The sequence below is a fragment of the Lepisma saccharinum genome, chromosome 15 (assembly GCF_977018435.1).
Source record: "Lepisma saccharinum chromosome 15, izLepSacc3.1, whole genome shotgun sequence".
NCBI classification, from domain to species: Eukaryota; Metazoa; Arthropoda; class Insecta; order Zygentoma; family Lepismatidae; genus Lepisma; species Lepisma saccharinum.
Window position 1 is genome coordinate 69,380,282 of NC_139243.1, and position 22,842 is coordinate 69,403,123.

The following is a 22,842-nucleotide window of genomic DNA, read 5'->3' on the forward strand; positions in this document are numbered from 1 at the left end:
CCTTGGATACGAGCTGTTACCAATAACAGGGTTATAGAATATTCTCCGTCTTGCCTCGATAATTATTTCTCTCCTTAAATTAACGTCACATTATTTTATTTGACACCACAAGAAACAAAAAATCTCATTTTATCTAGTGTAAACCGAAAACTTTCGGGGGGCTTGAGCCCCATAAGCCCCCCCTTGGATACGTGCCTGGGAAGCAGTCACGTTTATTACACCCTTACATTTACATACAATATTATAAAGTTCTGCTTTTAGATCTCGCACAATGCCTTTTTCACAAAAATGGGCAATCTCGCATTTTTTATATCAATCAAGCTGTGATATTTTAGATTTCTTCCGTTAGTTTTCTGGTAATAGTTTTCACAGCTTTCCATAGCATTTAGGCATGATTTCAGTTGACAAGAACAAAATAATCTTATTTCAAAACATAGAGCAAAAAGAAATCCAACGCGCTTAAGTTAAAACTCCCTTACATTGGAAGCCTGGAGAGAACAAAACAGGGGTTCCTTCGTAACACGATTTCTTGAAAACCATTTTACACATTTGAATCAACTTTGTGATAAATTGATTAGAAAGGATGAATCTTAACAGTAAAAGTTGTAACTTTTCCCTTGCTACTATATTTTAGAAGATATTCGTTGTCAAATTTATCAATATTTGCATAAGGAACCAGCCTTTTCCGTGCCGAGTGTTTCGATGGTGACGTCATGCATCCACGGACAACTGCGCATACGATCTGCGCCGCCGAACGAGCACCCCCTGAGTACGCGTGTTGTTTATACCGTGTTATTATAATGTGCTACTCATGGCCAGTGCTTTATTGTGTGTTAATTGTTATTCATTCATTACTTATGCCGTTAAACAAATATAGTCTTGAACAGAGAGTTTTTATGTACGATAATTACGTCAAAACGAATTCTTGCAGAAAAGTGTTCAGGGAATTACGAGAGACAGGATCTCTTGAACCTAAGAAACGTGTTGTATTGCTGTTGAAGGAGGTCATTTTCAACATCTCTTATAACACAGGAGGTTAGTGATCATCATTATTATTACTTTTAAATATCATTTTACGCTTTCGGTTTGCTTTATGCGCCGGGATGCTGTCTTCCATTTCTGTCAAATGACGATAAAGTAGCGATGTCTAATGTAAGATTATATGTCAGAAATAAGGTGCCAGAAATATTTGTATTTGGGAGGACACCTTTTCCAGCATCCTTGCGACAAGGTACGTGCTTAATTCAATTGTAATTGTAACTGTATTTGTGAAAAGTGGAAACATTACAAAACAAGCGGTTTCTGTTACGGACTTCATGAACGCAATTTGCCGGGACCTGTTGCATGAAGAGCCCGCCGAACGGCCGACACGCTGGCGGTGAACGACTGAAATAACCTCCCTGTACTATGAGGTAGGTTTTATTTTAACTTACACGGTCCATACTTTGGGATCCAATATCTCCTGTTATTTGTGATTTCTGCACTCGGAAACACATTTTATGTGTATTACATCATAGTGTAAATCTATTGAGTGCCTTCCCGATGGCGCAGTGGTAGTGTCATCGCCTTGTAGCCAAGGGGTCTCGAGTTATATACTCGGTGGAGGCACATATAGTGGTTCGGATCCCACTTTAAACTGTACGTAAAGTTCCGATTAGCTACTGTGCATAAAGTGGACTTAAAACACCAAATAAATCAATCAAATCATTCAATCTAAATCTATTGATTAAAAATTGGACATAAATCATTCTCGAAGGGTATTGTCTGTCAAGGGTCCTGGACATAACCACTCCTAAACCACCCACTCTAATATAAGTAATTCTAAGGGTATGCTTTCAGTCAAATAATCAATAATCATGGGCATACGCAGATTTTATTTTTTCGTGGAAGGGTTGTAATCGAGGAATATTCCCCCATAATAGTGCAGTAACAGTTACTTTACGACACTTAAATTGCTAACTTGAATATCTGTGGCATGGGACAAGAGCTACATTTGGCAACTTTTAAAGATTTTCGTGGAATCACCTAAGCCAAATTTTCAAGGCTGACTGAAAGCACAGACGCCAACTATCTCCTCGTTTCCTTGTTAAAAGAGCAGGGGTGGGGGAGAGCGCATTTAATCCTTCCCAGGACCAGAATCTGTGGCCAGGTCTCTTGTCTTTACAAAGATTTCCAGATATAAACTTTCCTCGTACTGAGAATGGAATCTGCGTCAGAAAGTCGCCTAAGGGGTAACAAACAGGTCCACTCGGTTCATAGCTGCAGAACAAGGAGCCCCTTTATTTGATCTGTGATAGTGATAGAGAATGCAAATACTTTGTTGCTGATTTTCTGCAGTGGTAAAAGGCTACTGCTCGCAAACCAAAATCCGCGAATGAACATAGCAACACCTACAGGCATGTTGTGAACATTGATGTTAAATAGTTTTTTATTATTTCGATTTCCTTTTTGAAGTTATATTGTTCGTCTACACGCGGTGTATGCTTGCTTATAGACTGAAGGGACCTGTGTCGCTTGTCGCTTCGATAGCGAAGAGACAGGCATCAAGCGACACGGACGTTTCAAGCCGAAACGACAAGCGACACTTCAGTCAATCTGCATTCACTCGCCACGAGACAAACTGGGGCAAGACGGTATTCAGTCCGAGCATCAAACGTCAGTTCGAAAGGTTTCATGTATTATTAAGGGTTCGTTTCCAGCGACACGCATTGCTTGGTGTGAAGGGACAAACGATTAGAAATAATTTATCGCCTATTCCAATAGATCGAGCGACACGTAAGCGATAAGCGACACCTGTAGCTTCTCGTGTCGCCTCAGTTCGAAAGACTGTGTTTATTTTTGAAGATTGCTTTCCAAAAGATACATGTTACATGTCGCTTCGGTCTGAAAGTTCAATAAATGAGTGTTTCTTTTTTTCATTATTGCTATTGAATTCTTAAAAGATTTCTATGCACTGTGGAAATGGATTGTTTTCTTTAAATTCTAATCTTGCCGCTGTGAAGAAACAAAAAATATATTTTTAAATGTGTGTAGTGCGAACACAAAACCTATCCAGAACTATATTTAGTGCAATACACAAAAGAAAGGATTTCCTAAAGCTTCATAAAATGTTTCTCGTGCATTAGAAACGGGAACTTTTAAAAGAATAAGCAAATAATATATATATTTTTAAAGAAGCAAAGCCCTCAATTTTCTTTATACAGTTTACAATATTTTCTTGAACTGCCCATTCCCTAGCACAATAATTTTCACAAAAACTGAATCTGTATTGTATGAATTGCATTTGTATTTGGAGTTTTAACACAACATACAATTAATAACCTTAAATAAACTGAAAAATGGGAAATAACGATGGGTTACTTCCAATTATTAGAAAGTATTTAAAAAAGTTTAGATATTCGTTCATTACTCTTTGTACCTTATCCTTTTTTAGACGTAATGAACGCTGGCCTGGGTTTCCAAAGAAACTACGTTTTTCCAAGTAAATAAATGTTTGCAAATGTTTAATGTCTTTTGTTTGTAATTCTCCTAGAGTTTCTAGACGGGACGAGACTTTTCACGAGCCGTCTTGTATTGTCTCGTGTCTCATCGCAACAGTGAGACGTGACAGGCATTCAGTTTCATTTCGAATTTCAAAAAGCTTGTCCCGTATCGTGTCTGATTTCGTGAGCAACACTATAGATCATGTATATATTTTATTTATTTTAATCAATTGCAAAGTAAATCCGTCAGTGGCAGCCATGGCCTTGTGCAGCTCAGTTTTATAAATTCAGGATAAAATTATCCTTTTCCGAGGATTAGTTGTGTCGAAATGTACAAAAATGTTAAGAAAATTTGTTTGTCTCGTCCTCTATACGCTGTGAAAGTTTGTGCATCGACATGCTGTGTATGTTTCTTATGCTAGAGACTTGAGACGAGACCGAAATTTTTCCCCTCGAGATCGAGATTGGTGCTTACAACTAGAGCCGAGATTATGCAAAGTCTTGTCTCATCTATATACCAGCTTATAAGATTCCTAATTCCAATAAAAAAATTACAATGAGTTTGTAGTATATTGAAGAAAATTATTATGACATATTATTTATTGTTGTCATGGGGAATTCGAAAAGAGGTTTTCTTATTTGAAACTCAATCCCCCCTCTCCACTAGAAATAATTGATAATTTGTCCCCTCCCTACAGGAATACTTTCCGCCTCTAATGAATAATATAAATATATGAAGACTTATACAATTAAGACTTATTAAAACTTCCGAACCAGCCAGAAGCATAAATAAAATGCATGTAAGTCTTCCCATATTAGTTTATTCCAATTAATGATTTTTAAAACAAGTAACTCGGTTACTTTTTAACTGTAACTGTTCTAAAAAAGTCACTTTCCGAACCCTGCATATGTCCCTGCGATATCCATTTAATAATAAACGCAAATGACTGTGTCAAATAAAATTATATATGTGAAATATATATTTTTAGGTTGACCTTCATTTTCCAAGGAAGGGGCACTCCTTCATGTTCCCCGCCTTCTGGGAATTCTTTACAATTTTATACTCTAAAAAATTGCTTCAATGATATTTTGAAGCTAAAATCTTAGATTTTAAGTTAATTTGAATAATATATACTCCGGTAGCCATTTTTTTAAAAAAAAATCAGAAATTTTCAGAAGGAATGAAAAAGTTATCAATTTTATTTCTGGGTAAGTTAGATCATATAATAATAATAATCCTATAGCGCAACAGTCCAATATCGGGCCAAGGCTTACCTGCCGACTGCTGGCCTCCCTCCCACGCGAGTCACCCAGGGGGCGTGGAGATCTGCAGCCAGACTAGGGGGACGGGTGGTCAGCCCGACCGACCCCCAGCCGTTGTAGGACTTCGCGACCGGATTACACTTACTTATTCCAAGCTCCCCAATTTCCTCACGATGGTGGGTTGCCACCGGACCTATACGTAGGCCGAATAAATTCCGACCAGAGCCGGATTCGAACCCGCAGCGAACGATCTCAAGACGAGTGAACGCCTTAACCCGCTCGGCTACGGAGGAGGACAAGTTAGATCATATAAGTTCATTATAAAAATACTTGTGTTGATGTTGCACCTTTCCCTCTCAACGATAATTGAAATTTTAGTAAATCATGTTTTCGGTCCAAAGAAAAATAGAAAATACTATTTTATTAATTCATTAGTGTACTAAAATATAAATGTGAACTGTTAAAATATATTTTTCTGGAATCCTTATTGTTTGGTTAACATTGTCGTAAAGTTTACAAAAGATTGAATAATTTTTAAGAGGGATAGGATTATTTCTCCAAGGCAGCGCAGTTCATACTTGGAGGCTATGTGAACGGAAGAAAGGATGAATCACTGAAAGTTAGAGGGGCTATAAATATGAAACCAGGAAAGTAAGACACAAAATAAAAGGTCGTTTCTCACCACCATGAAAGGATTAAATTTGTCAAATTTCATCAAACTTTGAGATCATGGGTAGCATGGTCTGGTTGAATTGACTTGGAATGACCCATAAACCTTTCAAATATATTCAGAAGGTACACAGATTTCTAAGCACTAAAGCACATTTAAAACACGGATTTTAAAAGATGAAACAAATTTGAAAAAAATAATAATAATAAAACGAAGGCATGTGTTTTTTCAACATTGATTATTTCTGTTTCAAAAATCATGGCTAGAAGTTAGTTGGTAACTGTGTGTGGTTTTACTTTACATATGGATTCAAATATTTCCGAATATTACTACCCTTATAAGGTCTTTATCCATTAAGGGCTTTAAACGTATTGGATTGTTTTTCTGTGTCTAAGTAAAGCTCTTCTAGTCAAGTGAAAATATCTGCCGTTAAATAAAGTACCAGCAGTCTTCCCTTCCCACGGACGCTTTCTATGAATCATCCAGCGCATTCTTCATGGTTCCATAGGCACGCACACTGTCTACCAGCAGGGTGGAATGTGCAGCTAATTCTTAGAATTAGGCTTCAATTTCATTAATGCCTTAATGCCTCAGAAATAGACATTTGACGCTCATAGAAATTAGTACGAGATCATCACGAATAAATCGTAATATCTCTTTTTGAGCTTCAATTCCATTCGATGTCAGGTCAAATAGTATTCGATGTAAGTTACAACGGGAAAAAATATTATCGAAAAATTGATATATTATATTGGGTGAAGTAAAGTAAAAACAAAAAAAAGTAAAGTGTTCCCCTGTGCTTAGCACCACGCCATGATCCGGTCGTGAGTGGTATGTGATCAGCATCACGCCCCTGACCGCCTTTACCCCCCTGACCACCTTTACCCCCCTTTGTTTCCCCCCAGGTACCCATATTATTCGACGCTGGGTGGGCGCCGGGGCCGCTTACAACGTTAGAGAAGTTCCCTGATTTGCACCGGCCGGGGATCGAACCTGGGACCTTTAGCATGGTAGTCAGACGCGTTACCGACTTTTTTTATTTTTTTTTATTCCTCAGATACATTTACAAGAAAAATCACTACAAAAATTGCATTGCTTTACAAATACAATACAAATTATACATTTCTAGTATCACAAAGAACATATTTATACAACAAATGCAATCACTCGCTCATATGCACATTTGTAAATACACTTCTATAAATTTTAATAGTAGACGTTACTACTGAATTGTGATGACTTTTGACACAAACTTTTCTCAAAATTACATTCTTATGCAACACAGTAATTTACCATTTTTCTTTCATACAGTAATTTTACAGGTTTTGGATAACAATAGTTCTTTTAACATTCCATCAGCACCTTTAAAAAATGTGCAAATAATATTGTTCTTTTATCTTGAGACACTTTATGATATTCCTGTTTAACATATATTAAAAATTGATCATGGAAATCTATACCTTTATATATGCAGACAAACAATATATAATGTCCAACTAACCATTGTACACTACGCAATTTAGTACATGGAAAATACGAAAACGTAGGTAACATTATGTTATGCACAGTAAACGCATTGGGATGGGTGCGACAAATTTTTCCTAATAACACACATAGATATTTCCACGTTTCACGTGTCCGTATGCATTCACTTAGCCAGTGTGAAATGGAACCCTTTTTTTTACACCTACCACATAGTGGGTCTTGTAACAGTTTTAATTTATGTACTGCACCACACAGTACCACGCAGATTTTACCAAGGGCGATAAATGTGGTGCGTGAACATTGTTCCATATTTTGTGCCAGGGATGGTTTGGTTGATTAATCATTATCTTGCAGCTAGGCAATGTTGCCAAACAACGTGACTGGTATAATTGAGATACTTTTGGTATTTCAAGAGGTTTCGCTGAAAGTAGTAGATAGCAAATTTCTAGCACTGATTCTTGTAAATATTTATACTGCGGTGGCACCGTTGCTATAGCGATCGGAGACTGCAATGATATGGTGTCCAAAATCTGCTTAAGTATCACGCCCGTTAAACTGTCTGGGAAGTTTACTAACATTGACATATCTGCTTGTACTCTGAGAGCCTGGCTTTTTAAATCCACGTGAATCAAGCCAAGCCCCCCGCACCGTACCGGCAGACATACATTCTCGTGACTCACCCGCAACATTTGGTGTGCCCAAACAAACCAGTTTATCGCACTCCTTATCTGTACAAAATCCAATTTCCTCATCCGAAGCACTCGTGCCACAAACCAGAGCTTTGAACTCGCATAAATATTTACAAAAGCTACCCTTGCAACCAAGCTAAGGGCACGAAGTTTGTTTTGTTTAAGCACACTTTTCAGGCCAGCAATACATATTGAATAATTTTGAGCAATCATTTCTTGTAAAGAGTGGGTAAAAATTATTCCAAGTATTTTCAGTGCATTTACTTTTTGAATTTTATCATTTTGATACGATTGGTTTGTAGCATCTAAGTGCATCCAATGAGTTTTATTATAGTTAATCTTTAGTCCAGCCACCGAGCTGTACCTTTCTATCACATTTTGCAGTATTTCCATATCTGTCGGCAAATTCACAAACACCGTGACATCATCAGCATAACCTAATAATTTTATCGTTGTTGAGTGAATATTTAACCCCTGCAATTGCATTTCAAGTACCTTTAAAAATGGCATTAACGCTACACAAAAACTTATCATAGACATGGGATCACCTTGTCTGACACCCCTTTGTATAGGAAATGTCTTAGTTAAAAAACCATTGTTTTTTACACACGATTTGGCATCAGTATATAAACTCTTAATCGCATTTACAAATTTTGGACTACAACCCATCCTTAAAAATACAGCATATACAAATTCGTGCTGTACAGTATCAAAAGCATTTTGAAAATCCAATGCCACTATACCATGGTGACCTTGTATGTTCGTATGTCTATAACTAGTTATGACATCACGAATTGTCTGTAAAACAGTAAAGATCGATCTATTATTACCATAACAGTATTGATGGACACCGATCATTCTTTCCATATAGGGAAAAAGACGACGAAGTAAACATCGTGCAAAAATTTTATAATCCGTGCACAACAAAGATATAGGTCTATAGTGCTTTACTATCGTAGGGTTAGGAACTTTGGGAACCAGAACGATTACACCTGTATTGCTCGTCCTTCCCAAGCAGTGTTGATTAAATACTGCATTTATCCAGTCTGTCACAATATTACCTACAAGCGACCAAAATCATTTATAAAATTCTATGGGAATACCATCTATTCCTGGTGATGAGTTATTCTTCATTCCCAGAATCGCTTCGTACACCTCAGCAGCTGTAAAGGTCTTTTCAATCCGCAAGTTGTCATTAACAGAAAAAATTTCCGGAACTTGTTGTAAAAATATTTGTTCCTGAGCTGGATCATAACTTGTTCCTTGAAATCTAGAGTGATAAGCGCGGTAAAAGATTTCCTTTATGGCAGTCACATTACTATGTTCAGAATTATCTTTGTCTATTATCTTATGAATCGTTTGGCGTTTTCCACGATTACATTCATGTACAACATGACTAATATTGGCCATTTCAAGAGGGTCAAAAGGTAAAAGTTTACTATGTATTTTGCACCCACTTCTTTTTTGCGCGTGTAATTGCAACAATATTGCCTGTACTTGTTTAATGTTCTGTTAACCCTTCATCAGTTAGCTCTCTCAACACTTTATATTAAAAATTGTATTTATTATTCCAATCCTGGTTCCTTTCCCTACTATATTGTCTACAAAATCGTGTGATAGCTGGCTTTAGATATTCATCCCACCACTTAATTATATTTATTTGTTTCGCCCTTAATCGTTCCCAATACTTCCATTTCCCTTGGAATTTGTCAGCAAAAAGTGGATCATCAAATAAAGATACATTCATTTTCCAATATCCATACCCATATTGTATATTTGGCAGTTGCATATTTACCGCCATTATAATTGCACTATGATCTGAGAAGCAAGTTGGCACCATAGTAACATTAGTGATATTAGGGATAATTGATGGTGAAACATAAAATCTATCTAATCATGAAGCAGCCCCATCCTTTACATATGTGAAGCCTGCACTTGTTGGGTGCAAAGTGTCCCATGCATCTTTCCATTGAAACCCAGTTACCAACTGTTGCAGCGCATTGGATGTATTAAATCCAGGGCGCTGGTCTTTTGGCAACAAAACACAATTAAAATCGCCTCCACAAATAATATGTTGCTTATTACCTTGAAGTTCCGTCGCTACTTCAGTTGCGAAAAATTCATTGCGTTGCTGCCTTTGATTACTACCAGAAGGCGCATACAGATTACATATCCGCAGGTTTTCCTCTTGTACAGTTGTAATTCTACCACTCGGATGGTATTCTACATTTGATACAGGTATATTGTCTCGAACTAATACAGCTGTTCCTTGCGCTGAATATGTGGAATTATTATAGACAATATAACTAGCGGGTAACTCATAATTAGTTATTGCTACTTCTTGAATGAGAGCAATATCTATAGCGGACTGAATTAGAAAGTCCCCCAATACACTTTGTTTTGTTTTGTTTTGTAGTTTGTTTATGTTTATACTAGCAAGTTTAATGGTGGTAAGCATCACTATGGATATGTAAACACTTGCTTTTACAATACTGTTAAATATATACATTGTTTTACTGTTGTTAGGTCTACCTTACACACAAAGATTCTTAAAATATAACAAAAAAAAAGCTATAATTTATACTCTGGCGATGTATGGAATATTTCACACCAATCACCTGATCAAACATCATATACTGAAATTTATCCATATTAATCGTGGCTAAATAAAATATTGTCTCTTGCGCCATATCGTTTATGGTATTCCAATCTAGGTTATTCGTGACAAGTAATATAAATACACACCAAAAAGTACCCGTTACTAACATTTCTGTTAAATATATCTTTTAACTTAACCCGTAAACAAAACCTTCTCTTACACTCAATACCAACAAAAGGGGGTGAGAGAAGGGAACATGAACACTTCTAGTTAATAACACATCTTTTATGTCAAATGTTGGATAACAAAAGTACTTACAGACTTTCTGTAGAACCATTCTTCATATGTTTATCATCAAGAGCAAGGGTTGTTTCCAGATTGTTGGGTACACTTTGGGACAGGTTATCCCTCACTTGCGAAGGGGAACGTTGTTCACTTGGTTTCTTTGCTGGAGGGCCATTGATCGATTCGACGCGACGATTCCTCCTCCGTCTCTGCCTCCCCACTGTAGGTGATGATGCGATCTGCACTGATGAACGTGCTGGAGACTGGTCCCTGGTAGTCATCTGCAAGGTATTTTCATCTGTTGTCGGTGCATCTTCAAGTGTTTCCCTTGGTTCTCTTTCCTTAAAAGTGTTGGTGATCGGCAAACTGGGATCCTCGTCTTTGGTTGACACTGAACTCTCCATAAATTCTTCAGTACTTTCCTCATTTGACGCGATTTGTTCTTTTCTGGTCGACATTTGTGGAACACCCTGTATTGTCTCATCACTGACACATGCAGGTGGTTTGTTTTGTTTCTTGGTCGTTACACCCGAGAGTATTGTAGGCTCACTGGTGATCACTTCTTCTGTGCTGTTCAGGTTATACGGGATGGGTCGGACTTTTCCTGCATACGAATTGTCACCCACTCTTGCTGATGATCGCTGGCGATTGGGGCATTGATTGAAGAAGTGTTCCTGGGAATCGCACGCTGCACAAGTCTTAGCTTGACCATTATGTGTGACCCAATACCTCCCTCCACTTATAGACACGTAAGAAGGTATTGAACGGGTCAAGGTCATCTTTACAATTTTTCTGCCCGTACGTACTGGATATATATGATCATCATTATACTTCTCATCTACTAATGTATGTATGGTTCCATATTGCTTCAACACTACTCGTATCGGGTCATCGTCTAATTCACTTGGGATCACATGAAGTCGAACTATTACTGTTGCACTGTCCGCCCATGTCATTAAAACCTCATGGGCACCTTCCGAATCATTATACACATAACATCCATTCGATTGATTCAACAACCGTTCACACACAAGCTTCGAAACTAGCTTCAGATACAAACATTTTCTAAAGTGATCTAACTCGATACTCACGACCTGATCCGGTGTTAGTTTCAATGTGTCGTTTATCCATTGGTGTAATCCCGTCGACGTGGGTTTGTCTCTAATGTTGCTGAAATTAATTTTCAGAGTGTTGACTCTTTTAATCGCCATTTCACGTCTACGTATTAAACTTCCACAAGACACTTACGTAAAGCACTGGCTACGCGTACGCGTGATCGGGAGTTGTACGAGCGAGCGTTCGCACAACTTCCTTGTATCGCAGCTCTCGCCAGACTCACTGAGCCACCGCGGCTTATTAGCCGAAGGAAATTTATAAAACAAAAATAAATTTAATTTAATCCTATCTCCTCGTGTCTCGATCTGGCCCCGCCATAACCCTCACCCTCCATCGCCCTCCACTTGCCCTCACCCTTCAACACCCTCCAATTGCCCTCACCCTCTGAGAGTGCAGTCGATCTCCACCGCCCTCCACCGCCCTCACCCTCCGAGATCGCTCTCGCCCTCGCCCTCCACCGCTTTCACCCTCCGAGATCGCAGTCGCCCTCGCCCTCCACCGCCCTCACCCTCTGAGATCGCCCTCGCCCTCCACCGCCCTCACCCTCCGACATCGCAGTTGCCCTCACCCTCAACCGCCCTCACCTCAAGTCTTCCGGAGGGTGAGGGTGAGGGTGAGGTCTGCCCTCACGAGGGTCGCCCTCCGGAGGGTGAACACCTCTGGTCTCGTCTCGTGGAAGTCTCGTGGAAATGCTGTCTCGTCTCGAAAATATTCGTTTGTCTCATGACACATGGTCAATCTCGTCTCGTCTCGAATTTTTAGCCTGTCCCGTCTCGTCCTGTGGACAACACTACTCGTTGGAGAAGTAATTCGCGAGAAAGATACTTTCCTGCATACTTGGCAAGAACGAATGTAATATCTTCCCCAAATTTATATAACCATTTAGATAGATGCGTCTTAAGAGCCATCCAGACTTTTTTGTTATCGATTTCTTCCTTAAGAAAAGATATATAACTTGCTCTCACGTACACAGACACTCATGTGTTGCAACTGACGTTGACAACATTGAAGACATTTACTGTAAGTACAAAAGATTTGCCTAAATATCAAAGGGAATTCTCATCACCAGGGGATACTTTACTTTAATATTCGTAAAAAATCACAAATAAAATCTATCAGTATAAGAATTTCACTTGGCGATATAATTCAATTTCTTGCATTGAATTGTAAAAATTGTAGATCTACAGTTCATTTAGCAGATAATCATATTTCAGTTGTTAGTAACACTGATCGTTGATGTACCGTCTGCCGTGCTGGGGTTGCAAATTATAAACAAAGCAAGGCGAGAATACCGATCAACTCGGTGTGTCTAATTGTCCAGTGTTTTTCTTTTTAGTGAACTGAAAGTGTCCGATGGTGTGTGAAAGGAAGGGTAGTTAATAAAGATGAGTCAGATTAGAGCACTATTACATACACCATTTTCAAAGGAACTATACGATATTATATTAAAAGTTAAACATCTTGGCTGTCCCACGCCAGATTTAAACATCAATTCTATTTAAAAATATCAAAAAAAAAAAAATGGAAAAGGTGACAGGGGTCGAAATTTTAATAGTCGCATTTATTGCTTAGAAACTCTGGCCGACCTCCGCACAGCATGCTTCGACGCCAGGGATTGCGGGTTCGAATCTCGGCCTGGGCATCGGTGTTCTTTGCGAGTGTTCACTCATCCTTACCTTCGCGATTAGCCAAAAGTAGTACAAATGCGAAGTAAAATAAACCAATCTTAGGAACTCTGAATTTTTGTCTGCAATTTTAGTAAACAAAGTTCCATTAAAATTACCTCTTTCATTAGATTTCTATGACATATGCTAGCAAAAATTTTTCGATTTCTTAATCACGTTGGCACTACCCATCATACTAGCTGCCAGCCGCCAATGGGTCCTGGTGTTAATATTACTATTTCATCTACAGGTGGCTGGCTTTCAGAGCCCAAGGAAACATTTACTGGATAAAAAATTATTGATTACAGTGTGTTGCAATGTACCTGTTTCTGGAATATTCAAATTTCTGAATACATTGTTACATACAAGGGCTACATATTACAAAATTCACGACTATTCCAGAATGAATTGGAGCAATTTCTTATGTGTATGGCATGAAACTGACCAGTGGCGTGCCAAGGATTTTCAAAAGGGAGGGGTTATGTATACTTTTTCTTGGTAGTTAGCCCTCATTTTGTCATATTTTCTTAACTTTGACGTTCTTCTTTTAGGAATACTGGGCCAAAGGGGGAGGGGTTATAACCCCCACCAACCCCCCCCCCTTGGGCACACCACTGAAACTGACATATATTTTAAAGAGTTGCAAAATGTCCAAACTTTTTTAACTTTATGTATTATTAATTATGCATAACAAAAATAATAATAGTTTGATTATGGCTATGAAACATATGAAATAAATTTTAAATTAGTCACCAACTGGTGTATCGAATAAATGTCTTAGGGGAATGTCTAATGAATACTTAGTCACAGGAGCAGCTTGATACGAGGTACACTCAAGTCCTACATGTAAGAACTTAATTAATATTTTTTTTAATAATGACAAATGCACATAGTTTAAACTAACTTCACAATTACATACTGTTTCATTCACAAGTTCACTACACATTATTAACAGTATGTTATAATTTATGCAAAAGGAAAAAGAATGATGTGCACTTATTTTTACAAAATTTCAATTATAAACAACATCATTAAATTTTCTCACATATAAGAATATAATTTCCAAGAATCCTTAGTGAGAGGGGGTTTCACTGTATAGCTTAAAGTAATTTACATTTCATGTGCTATATCCTCCATCAGATCTATGTTTGTGTTTGGCTGCCTTGGTGCCCTAATAGATTGGGTTGTCGACTGATCATCTTGTCACCAAACGTTTGCAACATGGCACCACAAACGTAACTCCAGAGAATTGAAGCCATGAATTAGTAACACACTGCTACTTCCACCAGCTAGAGGGTTGGAAGGACGAGTTCTCACCCAGGGATTGCGTTAAGACGAATCTCAATCCTCTAGAAGTAAAATAGGGAGGCAGACACCTACTGACAGAATAGAAATTATAGATACTAGTGTTTGGACTCCAATTAGAAATTAACCAGTAGACATTTATGTTGCAGCAAAATTTAGCTTATTTGATTCTGCGTTATTCAATGCAGTGTTTTTTTTTGTTTTTTTTTTTTTTTGCAAATGATTGCTGTAATGTATGTAGGTCTACTGGATCATTTTTAAATGGAGTCCAAACTGGAGTATCTATAATTTTTAGTCCGACAGTAATTGTACACCAATTGAATTAATTTAAAATGTCTAAAAATTTAATATTGGTTCACACACATTACATACGAATTTGCACGAAATGAAAATCATATTGTTGGGTCTTGATCGCTCCTGACAGTGACAAGTAAAACATTTCATGACAATATGTGCACTGCCTTTACTTTAATGAGTCAGATTGGCTCATATGGCGGTTGTAACAGATTCTTGCTTCGAATCTTGGCCAAGGTTATTTACATGATTAGCCAACAGTGTTGAAAAGCAATACAAAATAAGCTACATTTAAGATTTTTTTTTTTATTATTTGGAAGCTGCTCATTTTAATAAATATTATAATGGTTGTTACAAATGTCTGAAGGAAGACTATCTTTAAAAATATTCATTACTCAATAAAATAATGACGGAATTTCTTGTAAAGATGGAAATGACATTTTAATGAGAAATCTATTTAATTGTGCCATACCAGCAACACGAATGGTAGGAAAGGGTTAAGAACTGAAATTATGTATTATTTTCCCATACGACAACCATGCAGTGCGAAATATAAGCAGCAAATATGTATTGCTGCCAGAACACATTGTTGCAGGGGTGATTTGAATGAATGGCCATAAATTGCTGCCACAACACTTTGTTGCAAGAATGGTTTGAATGAATTGCTGCCACAACAGTTTGTTGCTCAAGTGGTCTGAAGGAAGCAGCTCTTTGTAAATATTCGTTATTCCACAAATTAATGGCATCATTCCTTGAGAAATTCCATATAAAAGCTGAAATTATGTTTAAATAAAATATTTTCTTCATGTGGCATGCATTTAGTTTTGAAAGATACGAAACGGATAGGGTACTGCTGCCACAACACTTCATTGTAGGAGTGGGTTGAAGGAAGACGTTTTAAAAATTAAATTTTATCCGACAAAAAAAATAATAGAAATGACGGAAACCATTGAAAAGTGTAGATATAAAATTTAATCCAGATATTTCAAAACATATGGCATGTATGTTGTGGAAAAGATAAGAAACGAGTATGAATTGCTGCCACAACACTCTGGGTTGATGGGAGACGCTCATTAAAAATTAACCATTATTTCGCAAAATAATGGCAGAACTCCTTGAAAATATGTAGAAATAAAGTTTAAAATGAATTATTTCTCCACATGTGGCAACATTTAGTGGGAATGATACGAAACGGATATGTATTGCTGCCACAACACTTCGTTGCAGGAGAGGTTTGAATGTATTGCTGCCACAACACTTTGTTGCAAGAATGGTTTGAATGAATTGCTGCCACAACAGTTTGTTGCTCAAGTGGTCTGAAGGAAGCAGCTCTTTGTAAATATTCGTTATTCCACAAATCGATGGCATCATTCCTTGAGAAAATCCATTTAAAAGCTGAAATTATGTTTAAATAAAATATTTTCTTCATGTGGCATGCATTTAGTTTTGAAAGATATGAAACGGATAGGGTATTGCTGCCACAACACTTCATTGTAGGAGCGGGTTGAAGGAAGATGTTGAAGAGTGTAGATATGAAATTTATACCAGATATTTCAAAACATATGGCATGTATGTTGTGGGAAAAGATAAGAAACGAGTATGCATTGCTGCCACAACACTCTGGGTTGATGGGAGACGCTCTTTAAAAATTAACCATTATTTCACAAAATAATGGCAGAACTCCTTGAAAATATGTAGAAATAAAGTTTAAAATGAAATATTTCTCCATATGTGGCAAGCATTTAGTGGGAATGATACAAAACTGATATGTATTTCTGCCACAACACTTCGTTGCAGGAGAGGTTTGAATGTATTGCTGCCACAACAGTTTGTTGCTCAAGTGTGTTGATTAATCTGTCACCTAAGAATTCTGATACAATTTTAAAATGTACCGAATGTGAGGCAATCTTTAGTTTTAAATTAATTATTTCCAATTTTATTGTGCCTATTTTGAGGGCAGTCTTTCGCAATAAATGACTTCTTTCTTCGTTCAAGTTTTTAAGTAATGATGTTGCTACGCCGCCATTTAAAACAAGAGTTCCTGCATCGTGTTGTTTAGCACTTAGGCCCGTATTCATAGTCGTTTCTCAAGAAAGGAAAGCGTCTTGAGACCTCTCTTAAGACGCCATGCTGTTTCATAAACGTATCTCAAGATACTAGCCAAGAGACGGTTTACTTCACCATCTTGGATAAGAACAGTCTGTGCCAAGAGACACTTTTGGCGTTTCATAGTTCTCTCTCAAGATCCATCTTAAGATTCGCTGTTTCATAGACACTTCTTGGCAGGGTAAGAGCGATATTCGGTCTCTTAAGATACTGTATTCGCCAAGAGAACGAAACAGGTCTCTTGAGATACAGAATGTTCTCTTGAGAAAATAAAAATTGACGTTGCAGTTATAAACTATGATGAAGAGGATGGATATTTTGAAGATTTTCTCATTGCAACAGCTGTTTTGTCCAGTTTTTATGCCTCAGTTTTGCATCAGGTATGTAAATTGAACTACTCTCTACGTAATTATCTTAATTTGAGGAAACATAAACCTTGTTAATTCCCAGTCAACAAGGTAATGTTGCCACAACGTTGTGGCAACGTTAGCCCCTAACATACCTAACGTTGTTACAACGTTGAATGTATGTTGATACAACGTTGTGAAAACGTTGTGTCAACGTTTCAGGGTCATTTTTTTCAACGTTGCTGCAACGTTGGTTGACAACGTTGTCACAACATATACTGAACATTATGTAGCAACGTTAGGTATGTCAGGGGTTAACGTTGCCACAACTTTTTTGCAACATTACCTTGCTGCCTGTGTAATTTATGAATATAACAATGCATATTTAAAATATGGTTATTTCGTATGGTAAGCTATTAGCAATCTTGCCAAGCCATTTTTGTATATAATACATATGCGTAACAGGAAAAACTCATGTTTGTAACGTCACAGTTTCTCTTTACATATTATAAAAAGTCTTCCTGCTCCACCAAAATAGGCAACTGTTAGTCTGGAGATTGTGATGAATTGACCAACCTCTAACTACACCGGGTAATCAGTTTCTTTTTGTAGTACTTACCTCCTGATTATATAGTCTGGAATAAAAATATTTATCATGGGAGTTACACTTGTATTCAACACATTTCATTTTCTGATCTTCCTTACAAATTCAATATTCACACATCTTTCGAAGGATAATAAAACACATTTTTTCACTAATTACAATCGAAAGTATCCTTATTTGTGTTACTAAAACTTATGTTTGTTTTGCATTTGAGTCGCACTGCCATCTAGTGTACGCTGTAGGAAATATAAGGTTTGGTGGTCAGTGCGCACACAAATTCAGATTAAACAAAACACTCCGATCTGACGCTTGTGGCGCTCATGGTGGTGATCATCCAAACTAAAGCGGATTCAGTGGGATGTTTTTTTGCAACGTTGATGCAACGTTATCACAACGTTGTTCTCCTACATACAACATTCATCATAAATACAACGTTGTGGCAACGTTATCACAACGTTGTTCCCCTACATACAACATTCATCATAAATACAACATTCATACAACGTTGTGGCAACGTTAGTGTGTTGACTGGGTTGGTTGTACTGCCTCTCTTTCTTCGGTTTATTGATTCATAAAGAAAAGTGTAATCCTGTATTATGATAATATTGCTTCTGCATGAACATTATTTGATTCTGAAGTAGTGCATCGATTTGTTATTCAGTTGTGTAGCAAAATAATGGAATACAATAGGATTTCGGTGCCGTTAACCCAATGTACTCTCTCGAGAATTGTTTTGTTTTCTTTTTAATGGACAGATTTCGATGTTTTACGTAATATTAAATTGGTTCCAACTCGCGGAAAACACAAATAACGGATGTATTTGATTCCAAAGTATGACCGGCGTAAGTTAAAACCTTCCATCTACGGTTACTTTCGCCGCCTTTTATTAGTAAAAAACAGTTTATGTGCACACAAAAAGAGCGAAAGAACACGTCAACTCCAAACCTAACACTCCTAACTTAACGACGAAAAATTTTAGCTCCTGTTGTGGAATGTCGTGCTGGGTGCTATATTCACTTGCACGAAGCCCTCAGGCTGTTTCACAGTAAGGTAACAGACGTACTTTATTTCACAATGACACATCTGTGCGAGCTAAAAATAGTGAAAAACCTCAACATTTAACATAAACCATGCAAGGCATTTACTTTTTTGAGGGAGTACAGATTGTTAAGGGTACCTAGTATTTCTATTTTGGGCAACTACTGGCACAATGTGGTGAGACCAGATATATCTTTCACACATTTTCAATGTATGCATGTCAAATTACTCACACTAACTTGGGAAAATAAACAAGACAATAACAGTTAATCAAACTACCTAACCTGTGCACTATAGAAGTTTCTGATTATTTTTAGACACACAAATGGAATACCTAACTGCCCTCCCTAACTTGCAGTGCAAAAGATAGAATACAAGAAAATATTTGTGTCTTAAAAATAAATTTCCACAGTGACAAATCACGAGACCTGGTGAAAATAGCCCCAAAGCTTGGTTCATCACCTGGTGAATGAAGGTAGTCGCTGATTTTATTTTTTTTTATTTTATTACTACAGTATATATGATTACACAAAAATATATGATTTAACATGAACATATTTGAACAAGCATAATTGTGAAATCATGAATATTTCTCTTCTATTTTCCATTCCAAAGGTGTACACAGAAGAGGCTGTATCCCTTCAGATAATTTTTATTTGACATAAATTAATTTAGGTCCAAACTCTGCTTTTGTAATTTCGATATTCTCATAGTACACACGTGCATTTACATAAATCATATTCTACATGTGCCTATAAGCAAATACTGAACAGGTTTTCTGATGAGAATAATTTTACCATCCTGCTCGTGTGCACTTATGCAAGTAGTTTAGGCAGGTATGTAGCAATTGTTTAGATTTGAATAATACTGAAAAACTTTTACAAACACAGTTATTTTCATGTTATTAACTTCAGCAATGAGTATTTTCTGCATTTCAAAATGCACAAGATATGGACATTTTAATAATCAGGTATGTGTATTGGGTTAATTTGTGGTTAGGCATTAATTTATGTGGAATGAATTTTCTTTACAACTTTCCATGTTCTTATTTTAAATTGTGAGATCAGTCTTAAGGATATTTTGTTGTTATTTTTTCAGGTAGTGCAGGTCCCAAAAGAGAGTTCTTGACTTCGTGGCTAGATGGGCAGGAAGTATTTATGATAATTGATATTCCAAAGGACAAGATGCAATTCTTCATGGCAAGGGATATTCAGCTCAGCTCGACCATACCTCTACAATCCATTCCAAGACCCACCAACTGATCCTGAAAGAGGTACAACTATGCCCATGCTCAGCAGAGGAATGTTGTGGAGAGTACCTTTGGGATATGGAAGCAACGTTTTCCATGTTTGTCCAGAAGACTTGAAAACAGTTCGTGACATTGTTATCGCGTGTGCAGTTTTCCACAATATGGGTATCATATACAGTGGCGATGTTGAAATTTTCAAGGAACCTCAGATATCATGTCTGTAGAAATAGAGCCTACACGTGTGCATTGTAACAAAGGAGCTTCTTGTGAATAGACTGTTCATATGAATATAACAATGTGGTCAGCTTATACTTTGTCAAAGACTATTCACTCAGTTTTCAATGTTTCTCTTTTTCTCTCGCACACAATTTTCTGCATCAGCATGTGTGTGTGACAGTGAATTATAGTGGTAGGAATCCTAGTTTTATGAGATGCCACCTGGGTATCTCTTCGTTTGATTTTTATTGTGAACGCTGTTTTAGCATTTTCCATGACGTTAAATTCGTATTCATCCAAGTGCTGTGTGCATTGATACTATTGATTGATACTAAGAATATCAAAAAGTTATCCTGCAAAACTGTATTTTACTTAAAACCATGCATTTTACTACATGGTTTTAATGTCACCAAAAACATGTGTATTTTGTATACGTGGACAACATAATTTCATTTAACTTATGTTCTTTCCCCTTTTTTTTAGAGTCAAAGAAAATAATGAAATGTGACCTTCCTTTATGTATGACCAGTGAACAAGACTATTCTCAAAATAAATTAGTGCTTTACCTGTAAATTAGTTTTGATTTTTATTTATTACACAGTTTAATGTTTCTCAGTGATGTCCATGTGTCTAGTAAAATTAACTTCTCAGTGATGTCCATGTGTCTAGGAAAATTAACTATCTTAATTCCTTTGGTTCTTTTATGAATTTGTGCCGGACCCTGTTGCTGAGTGGTTAGCACATTGCGCTGCGACGCCAAGGGTCCCGGGTTTGAATCCTGCTCGGGCTCGGTTGTTTGTGAATGTCCATTCATCAATTTTATCACTCATCCCCATCTTCGCAAATTAGCCAAGAGGCACAAAACGCGAAGTAAAGTAAACTAAATCAATCAATCAATTTTATGAATTTGTAACAAGTGGATATTCTTGGAAGCCATGGGAGGGAGTATGTATGCACCATGTGCACACATGCACAGACAATCGATAAAAAAGTAACATAAAAATCTGTGGTATCACACCAAAAATTATTTACAACAGGAATTATATGCTTTCAACTATTCAGTATAGCCTGGTACAGTTGAGAGTTACTGAGGTAAGTAAGTGCATCAAATTCTCTTGATATCATTCATTAATGGGAAAAGGCCTGATGATAGTGTACCATCAAGCTAATGTCACTCTAATTGACTGGGTAAAAAAATATATACTTCTTATACGATTTGAAAAATAATGAGTAACTTATGCAAGAGAAATGTTCATAGGAAGCAATTCAAGGTCTCTGTGTGTAAAACATGCTAAGTGACACCTTGGTCATTTCCGAGTTCATTATGAAAAAATATTATTAGAAGCTATACTGTAGATAAATTGTTTTTGTGTTGTGTTTACCAATTTCAGAAGGTTTCACCGAGTCCAATGCAAATTGTATGACATGGCAATTTCACTCGAAAATTGAAGGATGGCACATTTTACTTTGTAACTCAAAAATACCAAAATGTCACTTACCATGTTTTCCACCCAAGCACTTCAATTGATTATAGCTCGCTGGAACATTTTATTGTGACCATGGACTCTCACTTTGTTTCTATAGCCTATGGTACAGCGTAAATGAGCAAAGGCAGAGAGGCTGTGATTAGGGAGTGGGATAAATTAGTTTGGTAATGTTTGTGCATCTCCTCATATGTGAGAATCCCATAATCTTGTACCTTCTGTTTTATGATGGAATAAAAAACACACCCAGTGTATTGTTATACACTTTTGCATTAAACTTTGATACATCTCAGATATTCATTAAATGACAGTAGATTTATTTTGTCTCCTGTCAAAAGTTTAGCTCTTAACATATTCTGAATATTTGATGTCCTTTGCTATACACTCATTTTGTGCATAAATGCCAGGCTATAATCGCTCCGCATATCTTGTTCACGTGTATTGTAACCACCCATTTGAAATTCCAACTTCTAGATGTTACGCTTTCTTCGTTGATGAATTTTACTTGTACTTGTGTCGAATTATGTCATTGCATTTCGCTTATACTCTTGAGAATAGGAGTGAACAATTTATATGCACATTGTGGAAATTCATTATGAATATTCCGCTTGGGATTTCAAATCCATAGAAGTAGTTTTGGTACTAATCTGATATTCCCCGGACAGATTTTTTCATTTTTACAGAAGAAACTACTTAACGGTAATAAGTTCCTGTAGCATTGTTTAACATCTGGAAGGTGTTTTGTGTGATGTGGGAATGTTTCATAGCGGAAATTCAACCATTGACACATAGCCCCATGAACCAGGTAAGGTTAGGTTAGGTAGGGTCACGTTTAGGTTACAATAGTTAAAAATTGGTTTCGAAAGAAATATGCGTAGCCCCACACACCATTCTCGCATAGCCCCACGAACCATCGACACATAGCCCCACAAGCCATTTGCGGAAA